A 7,016-nucleotide genomic window follows, 5' to 3' on the forward strand; every position below is an offset into this window, starting at 1 on the left:
ATTCTACCCAAGAACACATGGTCTGGGTTGGAAAGCACGTAATGAAATTAAGAAGTATAAGTGGCCGATAAACGGTTGCTATCTGTGCTTGCGTCTTATGAAATCATCTTATGTTGTTTTATAATATAATGTTATCTAGTAGTTGGCCTTATTATATTTGATGCTAGTTACTGACGTGTACGTGTTTGTGTTTATGTTTGATTGTTGATGACCTTCTATGTTTGTCCTGCTATGACACATTGGCCTTTGGTTTAATGTCGAGCAGCAGGAGGATCATAGACAGGCGTAGCAGGTACTGGAGCTTCTTTTGCATAGCATTGCATTGGGGGAGAGTGACGAGGGTGGAGCATAACCTATGTCGTACCGCTATCTTTCGATTTTGTAGCTTTGGTTATCTTTTGTAAACCTTGGTTGTATATGTTTGTTATTTGGCCTTGTGTCTTCCCTCGTATATTTGTATTTCCGCTGCGTAGTTTATAACTCTGTATGGTTTTAAGGAGTTAAGTCTTTCTAAAACGCAAACGTCGACACTAGAACCACGATCCATGCTTGGCATGTTGATTTGAGAAGCCGGCGACGAATCAATCCGCCGTGGTGTGAGATTTTAAAAGGCAATGATGCCTTAGATTAGTTTAATGTATTATTGTGCTAATTGCCCTACCACATGTTCGATTTTTAGAAGAGATGCTGCCGAAATTTCCACTCACCTTTTTAAAAGTTAATATTTAACGTTTATCTAAAATATTTTTCTTTTCTTTTTTTTTGTAACACCCGAATTTCCTTCCGTCCTTTACGGTTTTGGTTTCGTTAAGGGGTCGGAAATTCTGGGGTGTTACAGATTAACTAACGGGCAATTAGCAGTAATGGAGGAAAAGACTCATTCTACCATTTTGCTAAGTTTGGGTGATCATATCATCACGGAGGTCGCTGATCAGGCTACAGCGGCGGAACTATGGATAAAATTGGAGTCATTGTATATGACTAAGTCGCTGACGAACAAATTATTGCAGAAGCAGCGGTTGTTCAGCCTCCGAATGCAGTTAGGTACTCCCTTACGGGAACATCTTGAAAAACTTAACTCTATTTTACAAGATTTGCATAACTTAGATGTTAAAATAGATGATGAGGATGCTGCATTGATGTTACTTGTGTCTCTACTGTCTAGCTATGAGAATTTTGTTGAGTCTTTTGTTGTTGGTAAAGACTCACTGACCTTAGAAGAAGTGAAGGCAGCACTTCATACTAGGGAACTTCGTCAGAAAGCTATAGGTGATAACGGGGAGAGTGGTAGTGGGTTGTTTGTTAAGTCCGGGAAATCTAAAAAGAAGAAGGGGGTTAACAAGGGCAACAATACTGGGTCGGGTGCTAGAAACGGCAATAAGGGATCTGGTAAGAGTGCGGGGAAGACCTGTTATTACTGCAAGGAACCGGGTCACTTTACGGCTAATTGTCCGGTGAGGAAGGGGCAAGTCCCAAGCCGCTGTAGTTTAGGAAAAACCGAAAGAGAACTATAATTCGGAGGAAGACTTGGCATTAGTGAGTTTTGCTAAGTCTGGGATTCTTTCTGATGATTGGGTTCTAGATTCGGGGTGTTTGTTCCATATGAGTCCGTGTCGAGATTGGTTTGACACGTATGAGTCTTGCAATGGGGGTAATGTTATTATAGGTAACAATGCACCTTGTAAGATTATGGTTATTGGGTCCATGAGATTGAGGATTAGTGATGGGCGAAAGTTGACATTGACTAGGGTGCAACATGTCCCTGCTTTGGGGAAGAATCTGATTTCATTAGATACCTTGGATGATTTGGGGTACAATGGAGTGTTTTCGGATGGAGAGTTTTCCATTTATCGAGATTTGGAGTTGGTACTTAAGGGTATCAAGAGGAACACCCTCTATGTCTTTGAGGGTGTCACACTGTCTAGTTCTGCGGTTTGCGCATCAGTATCTCACTAGGAGATGACCAAGATTTGGCACATGAGACTTGGTCATATTGGGGAGAAAGGGATGCAGCTATTGTCTAAGAGGGGTCTAATATCCGGGATCAAGGTTGCCAACCTTGAATTTTGTGAGCATTGTGTGTTTGGGAAGAAACACAGGTCAAAGTTTAGCAAGGGTGCTCACATTACTGATGATGTGCTCGATTATATCCATTCAGATTGCTGGGGTCCATCTAGGGTTGAAGATATGGGAGGTTTTTTCTATTTTGTATCATTTGTAGATGACAAGTCCCATTACACATGGCTTAGGTTGCTGAAGTCAAAGGATGAGGCCTTCAATGCTTTTAAGCAATGGAAAGCTTTGGTGGAGAATCGACAGGGTAGGAAGATCAAGAAGTTACGAACAAACAATGGGCTAGAGTTTTGCAAAGAGGAGTTTAATCAGTTCTGTGCAGATGAGGGTATTGGTCGGCATCATACCGTCATGAGGACACCACAGCAGAACGGTGTTGCAGAGCGGATTGCTTGAGAGAGTTCGATGCATGCTCTCTAATGCAGGGCTTGGGAGGAGGTATTGGAGTGAAGTTGTGATAACAGCTTGTTACATCATCAATAAGGGTTCTCATTCAGGAATTGACTTCAAAATCCCATTTGAGATCTGCAGTGGTAAGTTTCCTAGTTTCTCTAATTTGAAGATTTTTGGCTATATTGCTTATTGTCATGCGAGTGAAGGTAAGCTGGATCCACGAGCTAAGACGGGGTGTTTTTTTGGGTACGGTGATGGTTGACGGGGTTTAGGATCTATTCACCTTCGGAGGGTCGGGTCATTCTTAGTAGGAATGGCACTTTTAATGAGAGCACCATTTATTCCAAGAAGAGCTCAGAGTCTTCTGATTTGGGAAAATAAGGGGAGAACTTGCTGTAGACAGATGGAGTACTTGAGGTATATCAGTCATCCATTGCTGATTTACCTCGAGTGCAATTTATTGATGATGATGTTGAGGTTCCAGTGCCGAGTACTCCTAAACCTGAGGTTGTTCCATCTTCTCCTAACTTTAGGGAGGAGGTGGAGCAGTCTAATCAGGGGTCATCTAATCTGACACTATTCTTGAGAAACCTAGACGAGTTATCAAGAAGCTTGTTAGATTGATTGAAGAGATGGAAGGAAGAAATTACTTTGTTGAGAATTTGACAGGTTATGCATTGAGTGTAGCTGATGATGTAGAGTCATATGAACCTTCCACGTATAAACAAGCAATTAGTTGTAGTAAGTCGGCGCAATGGCTTGCTGCAATGGGTGAAGAGATGCAGTCTCTTTACAAGAACAGAGTGTGGGAACTTGTGAAGGTACTAGAGGGGAGAAAGCTTGTAGGGTGCAAGTGGATTTTTAAGAAGAAAGAAGGATCATCTAAATCTGAGAAAGTTCGTTTTAAGGCTAGGCTAGTTGCAAAAGGGTTCAGTCAAGTAGAAGGGGTTGACTTCGTGGAGATATTCTCACCAGTGGTTCAACATACTTCTATTCGTGTGCTATTGTCGATTATAGCACATTTTGACCATGAGCTAGAGCAGCTGGATGTTAAGACGGCTTTCCTTCATGGCGATTTGGAGGAGGAGATTTTGATGAAGTAGCCCGAGGGATTCGAGATTCCAGGAAAAGAGCACTATGCATGTAGATTGCTAAAGTCATTGTATGGACTTAAGTAATCCCCTCGGCAGTGGTACAAGAGGTTTGATTCTTTTATGGTTTCGCATGGTTTTGATAGGAACTCGTATGATTGCTGTGTGTATCATAGTAAGCTAGAAAATGGTTCCACGATTTATCTGCTGTTACATGTTGATGACATGCTTGTTGCCTCAAAGAATAAATCCGATGTTGCTAGACTTAAAGAGTTGCTTAGCTCGGAATTTGACATGAAAGATTTGGGTCCAGCTAAGAAGATTTTGGGTATGAAAATCTATAGGGATCGGGCTAGGGGTAAACTTTTCTTGACTCAAAAAAGTTACATCGAAAAAATTTTGTCTCGTTTTGGGATGGAGAAATCGAAGCCTATAAGTACACCAACATCTATAAGCTGCAAATTGTCTTTGTCTATGTCACCTCAAACTGAGGAGGAGTTGGCGTGTATGTCTAGAGTCCCTTATGCCAACGCTGTTGGTTGCTTGATGTATGCCATGGTCTGTACTAGGCCGGATATTGCGCACGCTGTTAGTGTTGTGAGTAGGTTCATGCCTCGACCTGGGAGAGAGCACTGGCAGGGGGTGAAAAGGATTTTTCGTTATTTAAGAGGGACAACTAATTTTTATTGTCAATTTCTTATTTTGCATTGAATTTTTTATTGTTTCATTATTGTTCAACAAACTTGCTTCGGCTGTCGCACAATAGTTAACTAATTACAACACATTTGAAGTTATTTTATCTGATTTTCATTAAAAAATCACTTAGTTATCTTGATAGCCATACTTTCACTTCAATCATCTCATTTTTTTCATAAAATTCATTTCAATTTTCCAATGCATTACTATTGGAAGATGTGGTATTCAGTGATAATTAATGAAAAATTCTAAACAAAATAACTTCTTTGTGATTAAAGTTTCATCACCATGGGAATGATATTGAACTTTAGATGAAATTTTACACTATAAATCATTCTCATTACAACCATTTAGTACCATTAACCAGACGGGTCGTAACATGTTTTTTTTTTACTAGGATTATCTCATTTGCCTAACACATTTTGCTTAAAAAGGACATTATATAATTACAGTTTTACCAAAAAAATAACACGATTTTACTAGGACACCTTCCAAAAAGTTTCTTAGTAATTTGGAGTTAAATTACTCATACGCTTGTCAACTATTGCCTTTTCTTTCAATGTGAAACTCGAAACTTTACGCTCAAAATGTCAAAACCAATTGATAAATAGTTTTAACATATTTGAGCTTATTGGACATAAGATGTGCCAGCAAAATAGAATCGTTCACCTTTAATAATTCTTGATATCGCTTTTTTTTTTTTTCTATTTATGATTATTGAATATATCTTAAAAAATTAAGTTCATTGTGGGTGATTGATGGTGTTTAAAATGTTAAAAGATTTAAAGTTTTGTTTAAGGTCATCTATACATATTACATGCCTATTTAGTCTATTAACGATAATCATTTAATCTAAAAAAAACGATAATCATTTTGTTATGATAACATTTATTTATTTATTTATTTAATGTTATATTACCTTAATACCCTTAGACTTTTCGGTTGACCTTGACTCTCGGTCAAGGGGCTTTTTCTAAACTTCTTAACCACCTTGCTTGGTCATTAAGTTAGTAACTTCCCTAATCCTAAAATAACTACCCACTACCATCCATCATACCCATGATGATCTACTCTCTCCAAAAATAACTCTCTCTCCACCATTATAAAAGGAGGTTGCAGGAACTCAGGTCACCTCCCTTTCATTGATTGCTGATCTCGATAACGCTTCCGCTTCAAGTATTCCAAGTGCCTCGCACTTTCTCGTTTGATAATCGAAACACATTTAAATTTAGAACACATAAACATATTCATTATTATTGCATAACCAATGGTGCACACAGGTAAAGTACATCAGAGTTGCTACTAGGCTGCTGAACTCACCTAGTTAGTGTTTTGAAAAGAGAAAATACATGTGAACAACTTCAAATACGAAAAAAAACACAATATAAAAATTGATTTTAAGTATGTATCACAAAGCTTTGTGATCTGATCCATTTAATGATAATTATAGTGCGCTTGCGTCCCTTCAAACAACCTGGCACTGATACGAACCAGGAGCGACAGCAACACACCCATATGGTTCGCAACATTCACGTACACCAGGTTCACATGAATGTCCCTCATGGTCTTCACAACCTACAGGCTCACACTGGTGAACACCTGGAGAAACTTCCAAACATTTAAGTCCTTCACAACAGTCTGGATTAACAGAATTGCATGGTTGTTCTTCTACAACACAAGCTTTAACAGAAATCATTTGTAACATCACTGCATAAGCCATAAAGATTTAAACTATTAGCATATATATATATATATATATATATATATATATATATATATATATATATATATATATATATATATATATATATATATATATATATATATATATATATATATATATATATATATATATATATGTTATAAATCAATCAAATAATATGCGTATATAATATAAAAAGGAAAAAATATAGAAAGAAAATAACATGTTGCTAGGATAAAAAAAGTCGCCAATTTGATTTCCTTGTGATTTGTCATCCCCGCTATTATTGCTCGCTTGAAATTAAAGGATGAAAGTTATTGTGTGTAGTAAACTTATAAATTTAGGCTATGGTTTTTTTGTGTAGACTTCCCACTTTCTTTCTTTCTATTTATAGAAGTTGTGATCCTCTAATAATAATTTTTAATTCAAATTTGTGAATATTTTTATATTTGCTCAGCTACTTCAAAGATTCTACTTATTACACACAATGTTGTTATGTGATGTATTACTAATTCTTTATTATACAGCAAATAAAAAAAAATATTAAAAAACTCAATGGGACGAAGCAATTAATAGAACAAATAAAGACAACTGGCGTCTTGTATGAGACCAAAAATCATTATGATCTAGGTCTATGTAATTAGCTCATTTTTAAGTTGATCATTAATTTAAAATAATAAATGATCGCGTTATTAGGTTATAAGTAATCACTTTAACTCTATAAAAAATGATTTCTCTAATATATAAGTAATTTTGTTAACACGGTGAATATAAATTTGATCAGCCCAACAAAAATGGTGTTACCATAATATCTAGTTATTTGAAAACTAATACAATTGATTAATATATACAATATGAACATTAATTATGGATGATTTTATTATAAAGATATCATAATTAAGGAATTCATAAATCTATCTCAGCATCTAAAAGAAAAAATAATAATAATTCTCCAGTTCTTTAGAGTGTAATTATATAATAATAATAATAATAATAATAATAATAATAATAATAATAGTGATAAATTAGTAATACATCATATAACAACATTGTGTGCAAGT

Source organism: Amaranthus tricolor, chromosome 1, assembly GCF_026212465.1.
Source record: "Amaranthus tricolor cultivar Red isolate AtriRed21 chromosome 1, ASM2621246v1, whole genome shotgun sequence".
Lineage (NCBI taxonomy): Eukaryota > Viridiplantae > Streptophyta > Magnoliopsida > Caryophyllales > Amaranthaceae > Amaranthus > Amaranthus tricolor.